The sequence below is a fragment of the Xenopus laevis genome, chromosome 3S (assembly GCF_017654675.1).
Source record: "Xenopus laevis strain J_2021 chromosome 3S, Xenopus_laevis_v10.1, whole genome shotgun sequence".
NCBI classification, from domain to species: Eukaryota; Metazoa; Chordata; class Amphibia; order Anura; family Pipidae; genus Xenopus; species Xenopus laevis.
The window spans coordinates 22517568-22533373 of NC_054376.1; the positions used below are offsets into that span (position 1 = coordinate 22517568).

The 15806-nt window shown below is 39.4% G+C and overlaps 1 protein-coding gene across 5 annotated transcripts in view; it reads left to right on the forward strand.

The window, feature by feature from the left end:
- ank1.S (ankyrin 1 S homeolog) overlaps window positions 1-15806 on the forward strand; it is a 146591-nt gene that overhangs the window by 20140 nt on the left and 110645 nt on the right. The window lies entirely within an intron of this gene.

Sequence of the window (15806 nt, forward strand, 5' to 3'; positions counted from 1 at the left end):
TCTTAATTATGTGTATTATAGCATCCCTTTTAAAGGAGAACTTAACCCTAAATTGAATATGGCTAAAAATGCCATATTTTATATACTGCACTTATTGCACCACCCTAAAGTTTCAGCTTTTCAGTAGCAGCAATGATCCAGGAATTCAAACTTGTCACGGGGGGTCACCATCTTGGAAAGTGTCTGTGACACTCACATGCTCAGTGGGCTCTGAGCAGCTGTTGAGAAGCTAAGCTTAGGGGTCGTCACAAATTATCAAGCAGAAAATGAGGTTGGCCTGTAATATAAGCTGATGCTACAGGGCTGATTATTAAATGTTGATGCTAGTTGCACTGGTTTCTAACCTGCCATGTAGTAATTATCTGTATTAATTACTAATCAGCCTTATATATATGACATTTATATTCTATGTGTACTGTATATCGTAAGTGGGTCCCTAGCTCAGTAAGTAACAGCAGCACAGAGCATGTGAGTGTCAGAAAAGAAGACGGGGAGCTACTGGGGCATCTTTAGAGACACAGATGTTTACTGCTAAAGTGCTGTGGTTGCCTTGGGCTGGTACCAAAGGCCAAAACATAATTTACAACATTTCTGCCCTACTTCTTTTGTTAGGCTTTAGTTCTCCTTTAATGGCAGCTGCAAACATTTGTCTAAGAGATTGGAAAAAATCTTGATGAAGTTAATAATTGCAGTCTCTGTGCACTTTGTATGATTGACAAAAATGCTGATGCCCAGCAGTTTGTATTGTGAATGATACAGCATCACAATGACACATTTAGTGCAATACACATAATATATGCAGGCACAGTGACTTAATAAGCTGAGACACATTAAGACAGAAGCATACTGAGTAACTGAAAGCAGTCCAACAGCACAGCACTAAAAACCTGCCAATATGATCCGAGTTTTATGGGGTGCAAAGTGAAACCCCCCAGTGCCTGTATTAGAAGTTTTCTGTAATGGCTGGTACTGTTTGGCTATGAAAGGGTTCAACATGGCACAATAATGCCTGTATGACGGGCATATTCATGCAATCAATATATTCCCCTAAAACTGGACTTCAGCTCCAAATTATCCTATATGCATCATAATTCATCTTTCTCTCCATCTCCTCATGTCTCTTGCCATGCCAGCTGCCAGGCTTTTAGATAACACAGGTCAAATATTAATAAGGTTAAGTTAGTTGGTGCCTTCTAAGCTCTGTAATAAAGGACATATATGATTGGTGAAAACCCTTGTAATATTGTAGGCAATAATGAATAATATATGGTGCCGTTTGGGCTAAAAAATATGTTATCTTTAATATTGACACCTTTTTTGGAGTTCCCTGCTATGGTCCCTGTCCGGTTTTAAAATGAGGGGTGGACGTGTCCTAATGGTTCCTGCTGGAAGTACAGTAGGAGGGGGATAACATTCATTTAAATATACAGTATATACACCATAGGCCTCAATTACAAATATAGGTGAATGGTGTAAAATTCACTCACATCGCCAGGTTTTATCCCTCCAAATAAAACATAATTTGCATTTCTTTTACCCATGCTTTACCATGGAGCTGCATCATTGATTACTGCCTGCTTAGATAACAGAAAGTACAATGTACGACTCACATTCTACTTCCTGTTCTCCTGAGCAAAAAAACAACAAAGATATGTATAAAGGTGATACCTTTATTATAATCATAGCAAGCTTTCAGAACATTTTAGTTCCCTTTTTCAAGCTGAATATATCTTCTTCTGGGCACAATCCCTAGTCCACCTACAAGTCATCTGTATAAACAAACCTTCCTTTCCGCCCCAGATGAAAGCTTTGTTAGGCTTTCAGATAAGGAGAAGCTCATTATAAAGAGGCATCTCAGACAAACCTTATTCATTGAACACATGTTGAAAAGCTGAATTATGATTGATGCCAAGAATAATCATAGAACCCGACCATAAAACAAGATGGGAGTTCTCTTGGTTGGTAGAAAGGAATAGAAACAAGTCAAGTGAATATAGACCTCCATCATCCAGAATATATTCACACTATTGCCATTAAGCTAAGGGACCTTGGTAGTTATAATAATATAAAACATTTTGACTTGTATACATTTATGTTCCATTACTAATTTGTTCCTGGTCTGCTTTATTAATGTATTATTTTAATACAATAGAAAATTATCCATACATACAACTGTAAGCTGCAGTGGGTTATATGGGTTATATGAATGGTGACACTAACAAATTATCTTTTTTAAAAGAGGTTGTTCACCTTTGAGTTAACTTTTAGTATGACGTAGAGAGTGATAATCTGACACAATCTGCAATTGGTTTTCATTTTTTTATTACTTGTGGTTTCTGAGTTATTTAGTTTTTTATTCAGCAGCTCTTCAGTTTGCAATTTCAGCAATCTGGTTGCTAGGGTCAGGGTCGGACTGGATCACTGGGGCCCACCGGGTTCAAAACCTTTGGGACCCCATGCACATGCCTGTGTGCTTGGGGATCACAAACCAAATTGCCGCATATTTCTTTTCAGCCGGTCAGGGGTCTGGGCTGGCGGGGCCCACCGGGTTTCTTCCCGGTGTCCAGACAGGCCAGTCTGACCCTGGCTAGGGTCCAAATGATCCCAGCAACCATGCATTGATTTGAATAAGAGACTGGAATATGAGTAGGAGATGACCTGAATAGAAAGAGGAGTAGCAATAGCAATACATGCGTAGCCTTCCAAAGCATTTGTTTTAGATGGGATCAGTGACCCCCTTTTGATATCTGGAGTCGGAAGAAAAATGCAAATAATTTAAAAACTATTAAAATAAATAATGAAGGCCAATGGAAAAGTTGCTTAGAATTAGCCATTTAACATACTAAAAGTTACCTTAAAGGTGAACCACCCCTTTTGAAAAAAAAACAAAATAAATATAACATTTTAATTACATTTTAATTTAAAAATATATAGGTATGTAGGTATATGACCTGTTATCCAGAATGCTCAGGACCTGTGGTTTTCGAGATAACAGATTTTTCTGTAATTTGGATCTTCATACTTTAAACCTACTAGAACATCATGTAAACATTAAATAAATCCAAAAGGCTGGTTTTGCTTCCAATAAGGATTCATTATATGTTAGTCTCTTATTACAGAGAAAAATGAAATGAATATAAAAGCTGGATTATTTGATTATCGTGGAGTCTATGGGAGACAGCGCAATTTGGAGCTTTCTGGATAATGGGTTTCTGAATAACATACCTATGGGTGAATGTACATAGCATCGAAAGCATTGTCTTGCCATAGGCAGTCACAGCACATAAATGGCAGCTCATTCATAAAATATCAGTTAACCCCTGCTTATTGGCTAATACCGTCTATCATTTCAGCAATTCACATTCACTGGAAATGTTATGTCCATGAAATGGCAAAGGGGTAATTCCTGCACATAGGGAAGGTTGGGGTGAGATATACTCAAAAAAATAAAGAAGCATATCTTCTGTCCATCGAGCGTTTGCCCTTGCTTCCTATCACCACTCGTATGACCTTTTCCAAGTCTTTACCAGAAAACAGAAGAACAAGAGCTGGAAAATTATATCACTGCAGCAGAATCCATCACTTACAGGCAGTAAGTCACACAGCGAAATCACTGTAACACAGCCTCCTGCCTGATTACTCCTATATATTATTTTCTACGTCCTTCTTCATGGTTCCAAAGCATATTAGAAATACAGTGTATGTTGTACAGCGTATGTTGTATTTATAGCATGGGATCTGTTCTCTGGAAACTCATTATTTAGAAAGCCCTAATGTACAGCAAAGACGTTTTCCAGCTTTTCATTCAACGAAACAATTCTTTATGTTTGACTGATTTGCTTTGCACTTAAACTTTAATAGATACTTTGTACTTGGTCTTTTTTGTGTTTTTTTTGTGTGTGAATTATTAACCTTTTTTGGTCCAGTCTTGGAACTTAGGGGTCAAAGCACTTTTGCCCTTTTGTTTGTTCCTATATACTATCCTCCATCTTAGACTGTGAGCTTTAGGAAGCAGGGATTACTTCCAACTGCGTGTTTTACCACATGGCACTTAATTTCTCTAAATGTATACTTATTTATTACGTTCGTATGTCCTGTCCTCTGCTAGAAACGTTTTGGCTTTTTCCTGACAAAGTTCTGAAATTAAATTCCTTAAAAGAGCACATGTTCTAAATTTTTAGCCTTTATCTTAGCCAGACTGAAAATGCACCACTGAGAAGGTTCATTTGAGAATGTTTTTATACAAGAGAGTCATATATATTAGGTTTTATGAACTTATTGTATTTCTTTGTCCAACATTAATCAAAAAAGTACCTGCCATCTTCTATCCGCATTCTGTAACTCCAGAAGAGATCAGGCTTCATTCTCTGGATGTTTGTAGAGTGCACAAAAAGAAAAATTGGAAACATTAAAAGAATGGAGCATTTTGGGAAAACTGAGAATGCATTTATCCCCTTTTGGGCTAAAAATATGGTTCAGACCGTCTCTAAGATAAATCTTGCAAGGTGGAATGAAGACACAATTCGGACCTGCTAGATTGCAGAAAATCGACATTAACAACAAAAAAAAAAGCAAGAACAAGCTTTCTCATAGAATTAACTTAAAACTGGAAGCAAACAGCGATCCGACTAAACAACGATCCGACTAAACAACGATCCAACTCTTTAAAGCGGTGGTTCACCTTCAAGTTAACTTTTAGTATATTATAGAATGGCCAAGTATAAGCAATTTTTATATTGGTCTTCATTATTTATTTCATTGCAGTTTTTTAATGTTCTTCTTCTGACTCTTTCCAGCTTGCAATGGGGGTCACCGAACCCATCTAAAAACAAATGCTCTGTAAGAATACACATTTATTGTAATTGCTACTTTTTATTACATAGTAACATAGTAAGTAACATAGTAAGTTAGGTTGAAAAAAAATACACGTCCATCAAGTTCAACCTTTTAACTTTTTTTAACCTGCCTAACTGCCAGTTGATCCAGAGGAAGGCAAAAAAAAACCATCTGAAGTCTCTCCAATTTGCCTCAGAGGGACTTATCTTTCTAGTCAGTCCATCTCCTATTCATATTCCAGTCTCTTATTCACATCAATGCATGGTTGCCAGGGTAATTTGGACCCTAGCGACAAGATTCCTAAAATTGCAAACTAGAGAGCTGCTGAATTAAACGCTAAATAACTATTTTGAGTTATTTAGCACATAAAAAATTAAAACCAATTGCATATTGTCTCTGAATATCACTCTTTACATCATACTAAAAGTTAACTCAAAGGTCAACAAACCATTTAAGAGGAATATCGGCACCAGAAGGTGACAAGCAGTAAAAGAGAGAGAGGGGCAGAAAAAAACGGATGGTTCGGAAGAATAGAGTACCATGTTTTTACCCTGCATTTCAGCATAGAGCACAACTTGTACCAGGTTTGTTACATAGACACAAATGGTACATCTTATTTTCATTGACAACCCACAGGTTTGATATGGACTGGGCTATGATTTCTCCTTTTCTTGCAGAAAAAAATCAATGATGAAAAGAAAATTAAATTGAATCTATACTTTTATTGAGAGCATATTTCTGCATGAAGTCCCTGAGGGAAGAGGTAAGGCAAACTCCATGTCTACCTCACCCTATAAGCGACCCTGACTGTGACATGGAAGTACTGCAGAGTAATTATTGTATCATTCTAGCAACATAACGCCATAATGTAGTAACAGGGAATAAAGTAATGTGACACTGTAAACATAATAATGAGGTGTGACTAGTTCTGTGAAGAATGTGTGTGAAGAATGTGTGTGAAGAATGTGTGAATCTATCCTAAATACTGTACCGTAACACTGCATCTACAGAAGGAAAGTGTCACAAAGACAATAACACTATAGTGAAATATGCATCAGACAGTCTATTTGTTATGCCAGGATATTGCACGTGTGACCCCTGGTCTTCCTTTCCTCAAATGAATAGCCACATAGCAATAAATGGTGTAATAATTGAGCCAGTACGTTGTCTTTAATGGCATGTTACTGTTGTAGCAATATTGTTTATTAAATTACATATTTATGGCCAAACTCTGTGCTGCTAGTAAGGTTTAAGAATAATGAAAAAAATCTATCAGTGTATATAATACTTATTGTATTGTTCACAAACACTCAGGATTCTGAGCATTTATAAATGTTTTTTTTTTTTTAAATTCTCTTTAAAGAGGAACCATCATTAGTGATGGGTGAACATATTCGTCAGGCATGGATTCACAGCGAATTTACGAACTTGGCTGTCCGTGAATGTTTTTGCTGAACTGCTGCGAAAATTTGCAGAGGAAAAATTCAATGTGACTAAAACAAATTTGTCGCGACAATTAATGCATTTGGACAAAAGAGTTGCGTGTATAAAAATTATCGCTAGAGTCAAAATAATTTTGCTGCCCAAGGACTTCAATGCGTTTCGCAAATTTTTCATAGTTTTGTGAATTTTTGGAAATTTTTCGGTGAAACAGGACAGATTCGCTCATCAATAACTATCATGAAAATGAAAGTTTAAGGAAAGCTTCATCCCCGGTAAATAGGACAATAAATATAATCTTCTGTATAATAGTTCTGTACTTGTTCTGAATAATCCAACTACACTTCACTGTCGCTTCCCTCAGCAATCTGTGTCTCTGATGGACAGTTAACTCAATACATGATTGGTCTGTGCTTCCTCATTTTAGAGCTAAAGCTGGCCATACACTATAAGATCCACCCACTTGGGTAGTAGAATAATTATTGGGTAGGCTCTCCACTACCAGATCCATTCCATACTTGAGACTCAATGCTCCTCTGTCCATGCAGCTAAGAAGTTGCTAAGGGTCTATGGTAGCTTCTTAAAGGAAAACTTTACCCCCAAATTGAATATTTAAGCAACATATAGTTTATATCATATTAAGTGGCATATTATATTTCAGTAAATATTGTGCTTTTACATCTCTTGCCTTGAACCACCATTTCGTGATGATCTGTGTGCTGCCTCAGAGATCACCTGACCAGAAATACTGCAGCAGGAGGAAGTGTGGAAGCAAAATACATAATAACTCTGTCTTTCAATTGGCTCATGTGACCTAACATGTACAGTATGGTTTGTCTGTGTGCTCTGTGAATCCTATGATCCCAGGGGATTTAGGATTACCCGATGGCACATACAGTATTAAAATGGTTTATTTACATGAAGCAGGGTTTTACACTGTTCATCAGAATCTGACAATCCAAGGACAACACAAAAGAATAGCAACCTATTGATGAACATGCTGGAGCTCCAGTCCAGTCTGTTAGATCTGACTGACTGCCAACCTGTCAGTTGGACAATAGAACCATGGCAATTACCTAGAAGATCTAATAGTTATTTTATTGTCCTAACATAAAACTCCTAAGAGCCTTGTGTCACGATCTAGATGTCACTATGGCACTTCATCACAAAGAGTTAAGGTTTAAGTAGTTATTAGGGCTAATTCTAGAATAATTGTTGGGCAGAATCTTTCCTCCAGTCTCAGATCTGCTCCTTCTTTGGGAAGCTTTTGTCTGTGCTGCCTGAAAGTTGCAATAGGACTATAGTTGATTTTTTAAAGTCATTTGCTATCATTAGGTCTATTTCAGGTTGCTTCAATGGGCAATTCTGACAGTTGCTGCTTCAATGGCAATTCTTACAACGTTCGGCTTAAAAAAAAGGATGAATGCAGTTCTCTTCGCCAGACAGGTCTCCTGGTAGCTCTACCCCTACCCCTCATTCTGGGGAAGCCTCTTATACCTTATTGCTTAACCATGGATGCAGAGGCATAACTAGATATTAATGGGCCCCACAGTAAATTATTTTAAGGCCCCCAAAATGTGTAGAGGTTGACCTGTTTTACCAATATTTATTAAAATTGTATACGAATTAAGGCCTTGTGGGTCTCCTATAACTCTTAGGCCCCCCTGCAGACACAGGGTCTGCTTCCTCTGCAGTTACGCCCCTTCATGTATGTCAGTCTCTCTTAATCATCATGATCTCATAATCATCTAGGAGGTTATTTATCAAAATTCTAATTTATCTAATTTATTTCTGAAAGATACTCCAACCAAATCCACATGGGTTATTTCCCCTTATTTATCAATACATTTCCCGTAAATTTCCTGTGCGGTAAAAATATTGTGAAGAATTTGGATTGTACGAAACCACAAAATCTTTGAATTATTGCACGAAACCCAGTGAATTTCAGGATATCTTCGGAACTTCTCCCATTAACTAATATACAACCTCGACAGGTCGGAGATGCCGGATTTTCAGATTCTTTCCAGCCTCCGGGTATAATAAATCCCGAAATTTTTTTTTCTTTTTTCACAAAAGCATCATAATGATAAACATACTGGAGTTCTGGGGCCATTTTCCGCACTTACTAGATATGTTGAGACCATGGCAGCCCACCAAGAGGATTTAATATTTATTTTATTGTCCTGACACAAAACTTTCCATAGCTCAATGTCACCAGATTGTAATGGCACCACATCACAAGGTGTTAAAGGAACAGTAACACCAAAAATTGAAAGTGTTTTACAGTACTGAAAATATAATTGTAATAATCACTGCTTACCCTGGTGGTCCAGTGGTGTGCCCTCTGGCATGCGGGGGCACCGCCGTGCCTTTGGTGGGGACGCCCGCCGCATGCGTCCTGTCTCTTCGGTGTCCGGTTCCTCTATGACACGCGCAGGGGTGCTTCGCCAATGAGGCTAATTGAGGTTGTCGCCTCAGGCAGCAGCGCCCGACTAGGTACCAGGGGCAGCAAAAATGCTGCTCCTGGTACTTTAAGAGCGAATTTCCGGGGGGGGGGGGCAGCAGCAACTGCTGCTGCCTCAGGGGGCGGAGGTGCCAGGATCGCCCCTGGACACGAGCCCGCGCGCTTCCTGGTTTATGCGCCGGCGTGATGACGTCATTGCGCATTGGCTCAAGATTCAAAATAATAAAAGGGGAATTCAGGTGTTAGCAAGTTGCCCGTTGTTAGCTTTAACTTAGCTTGTTCCTGGTGCTATTGCCTTGTGCTTCCTGCTATTCCTATTGAATCCTGATTGATCCTTTGTGTATTGACCCTTGCTTTGCCTGACTACTCTGATCTCTCCTATCCTTATCCTAGCCTGCCTGTGACTATTCTGTTCTCTCCAATCCTGACCATTTGCCTGTCCACCGACTATTCTACGCTCTCCTATACTGATTCCGGCTTGTCTAACATTTCTCTGCTTGTGCTGCATCCGATTAGCCAAGGGCTCCTACCGAGGTGAAAGGCGGCGGTTTAAAGGCAGAAGTGAGAGCCGAGACCAGGGAGCTTAGCTTGGGTTCTGGATATAGGGTGCTGAACGTGACAATAATCTTCTGTTGCTCTGCACTGGTATGACTGATATGTTTGCTTCAGAAACTCTACTATAGTTTATATAAATAAGCTGATGTGTAGCCATAGGGGCAGCCATTCAAAGCTGAAAAAAGAGAAAGGCCCAGGACACACAACAGATAACAGATAAGTTCTGTAGTTTACAATGGGATTCTTCAGAACTTATCTGTTATGTACTATGTCTCCTGTGCTTGAATGGCTGCCTTGGCTACCCAGCAGATTGTTTCTATAATCTATAGTAGTATTTCTGAAGCAAATACACCTTTACCAGTGTAGAGCAACAGTACATTAAATTGTCATTCCTTTAAAACAATTGAACTTTTTGGTGTTACTATTCCTTTAAGCCTCAAGAAGTCCATAGATTTTATGATCTCAGATCATTCCAGAAGCCAATCATATCTACCCATTCTGAATTAATTTGTATGTTATTCGTCAGGATCTGTGCCAAAAGAGGCAACCTTTCCAGGTGACATCTCATTCCGCACAATCTACAGCCTGGGTGGCCAGACACCAAGGATCAGTGGAAAACATATGCACGGCACCCATTTGCTCCTCCATTCATATATTTATGAAAAGTGGCTTTAGCCAAAGACAGCTTTTTGTGAGTAAAGTTCTCAAGACTTGATGTGTATGAGCACGGTCATTCTTACGAATCAGGGGTCTGGACTGTAGCAGATAAATTGGAAGCCATTTTGGGACAATGAAGTGGCACATTTTATTATAAATATATATTTTTGAAAAAGGCTATGTTTTAAAGTGCTTCCAGTATGGATTGTTTATACTGTATATTTCTAGTGCTAGTAAAATATAGCTGTCATTATTGTGTCATTGTGACATTTTATAATGTATTTTTACTATGGTTTTAAACCCCAAAAAAGTCTCTTGGGCTCCTCCTTAATAAACAGACCCTACACAATAAGAGAAAAGGAGAGAAGGAGAAAGTGGCACTGTAAAGATAGATGTATATCATGAAACAAGTTGCAATAGGAACCCAATTCTTATAATAAAGCCCTGCAAATGACTTTAAAATTAAACAGCATTTAAAGCAATAGCCACTCATTTAAGGAACTGATTATAAAGATTTTGCCACGGAAGCAGCAGCTGGGGGCCACCACCCTTGTTGCTGTGCTTGCTTCATATTTTATCCTTTTGGCAAAAGGTGAATGATGAAATGCTTATTATGTTTAAAAAAATCTTGTACTATCCCACTTTATACAGAGTAGTGGGTTAGAGACATCTCTTCTTCACGTATCCCTGCAGATCAGCCCAGCTCATTTCATGTCCTCCCCCACTTCATGGTATCCTTCTCTGCAGTCTCGAGACCCCCATCCTGCTAGGCAGACCTGTGCAGTGCTCACCAGATTCGATTTTTGCTCAAGATACACCAATTCTTTTTAGAGTTAAAGTCTTTTCAGCCATCAGTTGCTTTAATAAAAGGAAGGCATAGAAATGCATATTAGCAGGTAAAACTTGTCTCACTATGTGCAGGTCCATCATTTCTCTTCGAATGATAGAGCATCATGTCAGTCTTCAACCTGTGATTAAACTAACATGAAATACACTATTAAATAAAGCGAGTATGGTGCAGTAAGGTGAGCTCTAGCACTATCCCATGTAACAGCACAGGTATTAGAGCTTTTCCACTGCAGAGTAGCACATGGATACAGCAGCAGCAGGGGGGAAATAAAGAAATACTGCACTGCAGTAACACATAGTAAATATGGTGCAACCTCGGGTAACCAGAAGGCAATTGGAGTAAATCCTTCATATGATGCTGTATCCATTATTTCCAGACGGTGGCACTGCATTACAAAAAGTCATAAATGTTGTTGATAACACAGTGCTGTGAGTTCAATGCAGCCATGGACATTTACACACGCACTCATTCTGCCTATAGTATTCGTCGTGCCTATTAACAGTTCTGGCCGGGCAGTAAAGTGACTATGACAGTGTAAGCCTTTCACACTACTGGGGGTCAAAGCATTTGAGTTTTTGCAGGAATCTCAGGCAAAAGGATAGAATTTCCCATGGGAAGTATTGTTAAATGGGGCTGCAGATTCTTGTGCAAGATGGATTTATCATTATAGCAGTACACTAGAGAACATAGTTACATAGTGACATAGTTACATGGTTAAGTTGGGTTGAAAAAAGACCAAAGTCCATTAAGTTCAACCTCTCCAAATGAAAGCCAGCATCCATACATACACACACTGCCCCCTTCATACACTCACATAAACTATATATAACCATACACTAACTATAGATTTTAGTATCACAATAGCCTTGGATATTATGCTTGTCCAAGAAATCATCCAAGCATCTCTTAAAGGAACAGTAACACCAAAAATTAAAAGTGTTGTAAAGGAATGACAATATAACATACTCTTGCCCTGCACTGGTAAAACTGGTGTGTTTGCTTTCAGCTTCGAATGTCTGCCCCCATTTCTACACAGCAGCTTGTTTATATAAACTATAGGTAGAGTTTCTGAAGCAAACACATCACTTGTACCAGTGCAGCGCAACACTACACTATATTTGCATTACTTTACTTTAGTTTACAAACTGGCAATCGGGGCAGCTAAGTGGCAAATGAGATTCAATGTTGATAAATGTAAAGTCATGCACCTGGGATGCAAGAATAGCCAAGCCACTTTATACCCTTAATCAAAGTCAAAAGTCAAAGTAAACTTTATTGTCATCTCAGCAGTATACGAATATACAGTGAGACCAGACGACGTGGCTCCAGTTAGTACATATCACAAAAAGGCACTTAAAAATACACAATAAATATGTAAACATGAAATGTGCAATATATAGGCAGAAATTGGATATATACATGTGTAAACCTTTAGAATTGTGCAAATAAATTAACAGTTCACAAAGTTAAGTTCACAGTTCAGGTGTGTCTGGAATGTAGTGGGAGCAGGCCTGGATTTGTGGAAAGGCCACCTAGGCCCGGGCCTAGGGCGGCAGGATTTTAGGGGGGCGGCATCCTGCCCAACCACACCCACATTGGTTCAAAAACACTGGGGATGTGTTGGAGATACAATGATTTTTTAAATTTCCCCATTGATGATGAAAATTTGCACGAATAAAGGGGAGAGGACAGGGGCGACGAACGGCAGTGGGCCTAGGAGCGCTCTCTATGTAAATCCGGCCCTGAGTGGGAGGACAGGCAGTGAGTTGAGGATGGGACTGCACTAGGCAAATCCATTATGGAAAAGGACCTTGGAGTCCTTGTAGATGATAAACTTGGCTATAGCAAGCAATGCCAGTCAACAGCATCAAGGGCAAATAAGGTCTTGAGCTGTATTAAAAGGGGCATAGAGTCACTAGAGGAGGGGGTCATTCTTCCACTTTATAGAGTACTTGTAAGACCCCATCTAGAATATGCCGTACAGTTTTGGTCTCCATCACTTGAAGTTTGAAGGGGTGACCTCTGGTGCAGTGATCCTCTTTATGGATAAAAAGGTCCCCTGCTATTTGTCTATAATGTCCTCTAATGTACTTGTAAAGTGTAATCATGTCCCCTCTTTTTTTCAGAGAAAATAAACCCAACATTGACAGTCTACCCTCATAATCTAAGTCTTCCATCCCTCTAACCGGGATTATGAATAGGAGAGGGACTGAGTAGATAGATGCATAATATCTATCAACAAACAATACATTTGTAGCCTTACAGAACATTTGTTTTTAAAGATGGGGTCAGTGACCCCCATTTGAAAGCTGGAAAGTAGTAATAATAACTATACATTTGTAGCCATATAGAGCATTGTTTTTAGATTCACAGGGGGCACACAATTCAAATTTTTCAAATTAAGTCCAATTGAAAAGTTGCATAGAGTTAGCCATTTTATAACATACTAAAAGTTAACCGAAAGGTGAACCACTCCTTTAAAGAAGGCCAAAAAAAGCCACTGTCCATTTTGTCCAGGTATACACATACTTGTTTCCATACACAGTGGGCATACAATAATAGACCCAGTTTCTCATTCAGTTGGTCAGTTGTCTCAGGAGAATAAACTCCTTGCAGATAGGACACCAAAGGCAGCAATGCTATCCCCTGCTCCTCAGTGCTGCCCTTGTATGCTAAATACACTTACGGGTACCATCATAACCATAAATATATCATATTCATGCCCCAGGGGGTTCTTTGTGCCTGAGCATAACCAAAATACTTTTAAAAAGGGTAACGTTATTAAAAAGTAATGTGTGCATGCTGTCAAGGACCTGGACACCTTGGATGGATTGCAGGGTCAGACTGGTTTTGCGGAACACTGGAAAAAAAACCTGGTGGGCGCTGGTCCTCATGGGCCCCCACTGCCCCAAACCTTATCCCTGATCAGCTGGCCCATCGTCAGCATCAGTGCATGCACTTGGCAGGTCATTCGCTTGTGCACTGTAGGAGGCGGGAGATTGGAGGTCGGAGGGGGCCCCCAGGGGTCTTCCATGAGGGTCCTATGATTTGCTGCCCCGGTTGGCCCCCAATGTGCCAGTCCGATTCTGAAAGAAAGCCTTTGTGGGACTGCAAAGTTGTATGGGTGACACATCAGCCTTTATCATGAATGATGCTTGAGTACTGCTCAGGATTCAAGGACTGCTGCCATGTCTTAATGCTATACTTGTCATATACATCCTGGGAATGACAATGAAATTTTATATATAAGGTAGCACAGTCATAGGGGCAGATTTACTTGTTTCCAAATTTTCTCGTCCGAAATCTTCGCCATACTTCACGCAACTACGCCATTTTGTGACAATTTTGCACAATCATCAAAATATGTAATTTTGTTTCAGCAAAACAATGCTGGCGTACTTTTCTTAGCAAATTTTCTCTAGCGTTAATTCCTTTCTAGAGAAACTTTGTTACGTAATTATTCAGGCCTTCAAAATTGTCGCAGGACAATTGTATTCTGTTAGGAGTGTCAGTGACACTGCACATGCTCAGTGGGCTTTGAGCAGCCATTGAGAAGCTAAGCTTAGGGATCGTCGCAAATCATCAAGCAGAAATTGAGGTTGGCCTGTAATATAAGCTGATGCTACATTCTGATGATAGTTGCACTGGTTTCTGAGCTTCCATGTAGTAATTATCTGTATTAATTACTAATCAGCCTTATATTGCACATTTATATTCTATGTGTACTGCATATTGTGAGTCAGTCCCTAAGATCAGTAAGTGACAGCAGCACAGAACACGTGCAGTGAATCAGCAGAAAAGAAGATAGCGAGCTACTGGGGCATCTTTGGAGACACAGATCTTTACTGCTAATGGACTGTGGTTGCCTGGGGCTGGTGCATAAGCCCAAAACATAATGTACAACATTTCTAGCTACTTTTTTTGTTAAGCTTTAGTTCTCCTTTAAGAAACACCTCTGCGTGGAATAAGAGATGCAATAAAACATCATGAAATATGTAAAATATGGTGGATACCAGGCTCTGACACAGAGTAACAGGTCACATGGGGTAACGTGAGGTACTATGCTATCGTGTCAGACAGTAATGCAGGGTATCAATTGACAGGATGATGAGAAGTGAGTGCGTAGCACACAGTCATTAGAAACATATTGACTCACTCAGGGGCATTTAGTCGCGGTGGTACAAATACAAGCTAACGGGCCTCTCAGCAAAATCTTTTTTAGGACCCTCAAACTATAAGGAAGATTATCTCTTTTATATATGTGGATCAATAAGGACCCTGTTGAGGCCCAAACCGTGTTGTGCATGGCACTTTAATAAAAGTACCTCTTGCGAGTCCAGTGCTCCCAATAACTTACTGTATTGCCAGTATTGGGGAGAGCAGCTCTGCTGAAAATAATGTAATGCAATGGTTCTGCCACAATCTGCATTCTGCATACCTGAATCTTGATATTTATTGTACAGCCCCTTGGAACAAATTGAGGTTTCACTGTAATTATTATGATAATGCTCAATAGCAATTACAACTATTAATAGATTTAAAACCACAGAAAATTTATAATGCACGTATATTCGAAAGTTAGTTAGAACGATATTTCCTTTCATTTGGCAGCATTTTATTTTGGGGGGTTTCTTTGCCTTAAACACAAGCGATAGTATCTTTTGTGGAGTGAGTTCTGGGAACTATTATGGTCTGGGGCGTATCTACAGAGGAAGCAGACCCAGTGTCTGTAGGGGGGCCTAGGAGATATAGGGGGCCCAGGAGGTATAGGGGGCCCTGTAAAGCCCTAATTAAATTGGTAAAAACAGGACAACCTCTGCATATTTGGGGGGGCACTACGATTAATTTGCTATGGGGCCCAAAAACATCTAGTTACGCTACTGATTTTGGTATAGGTATGGGATTTGTTATCCAGAAACCCACGATTCAGAAAGCTCCAAATAACTGTAAGGCATATCCCATAGAATCGTAACCAAATAATTAAATTTTTAAAAATGATTTCCC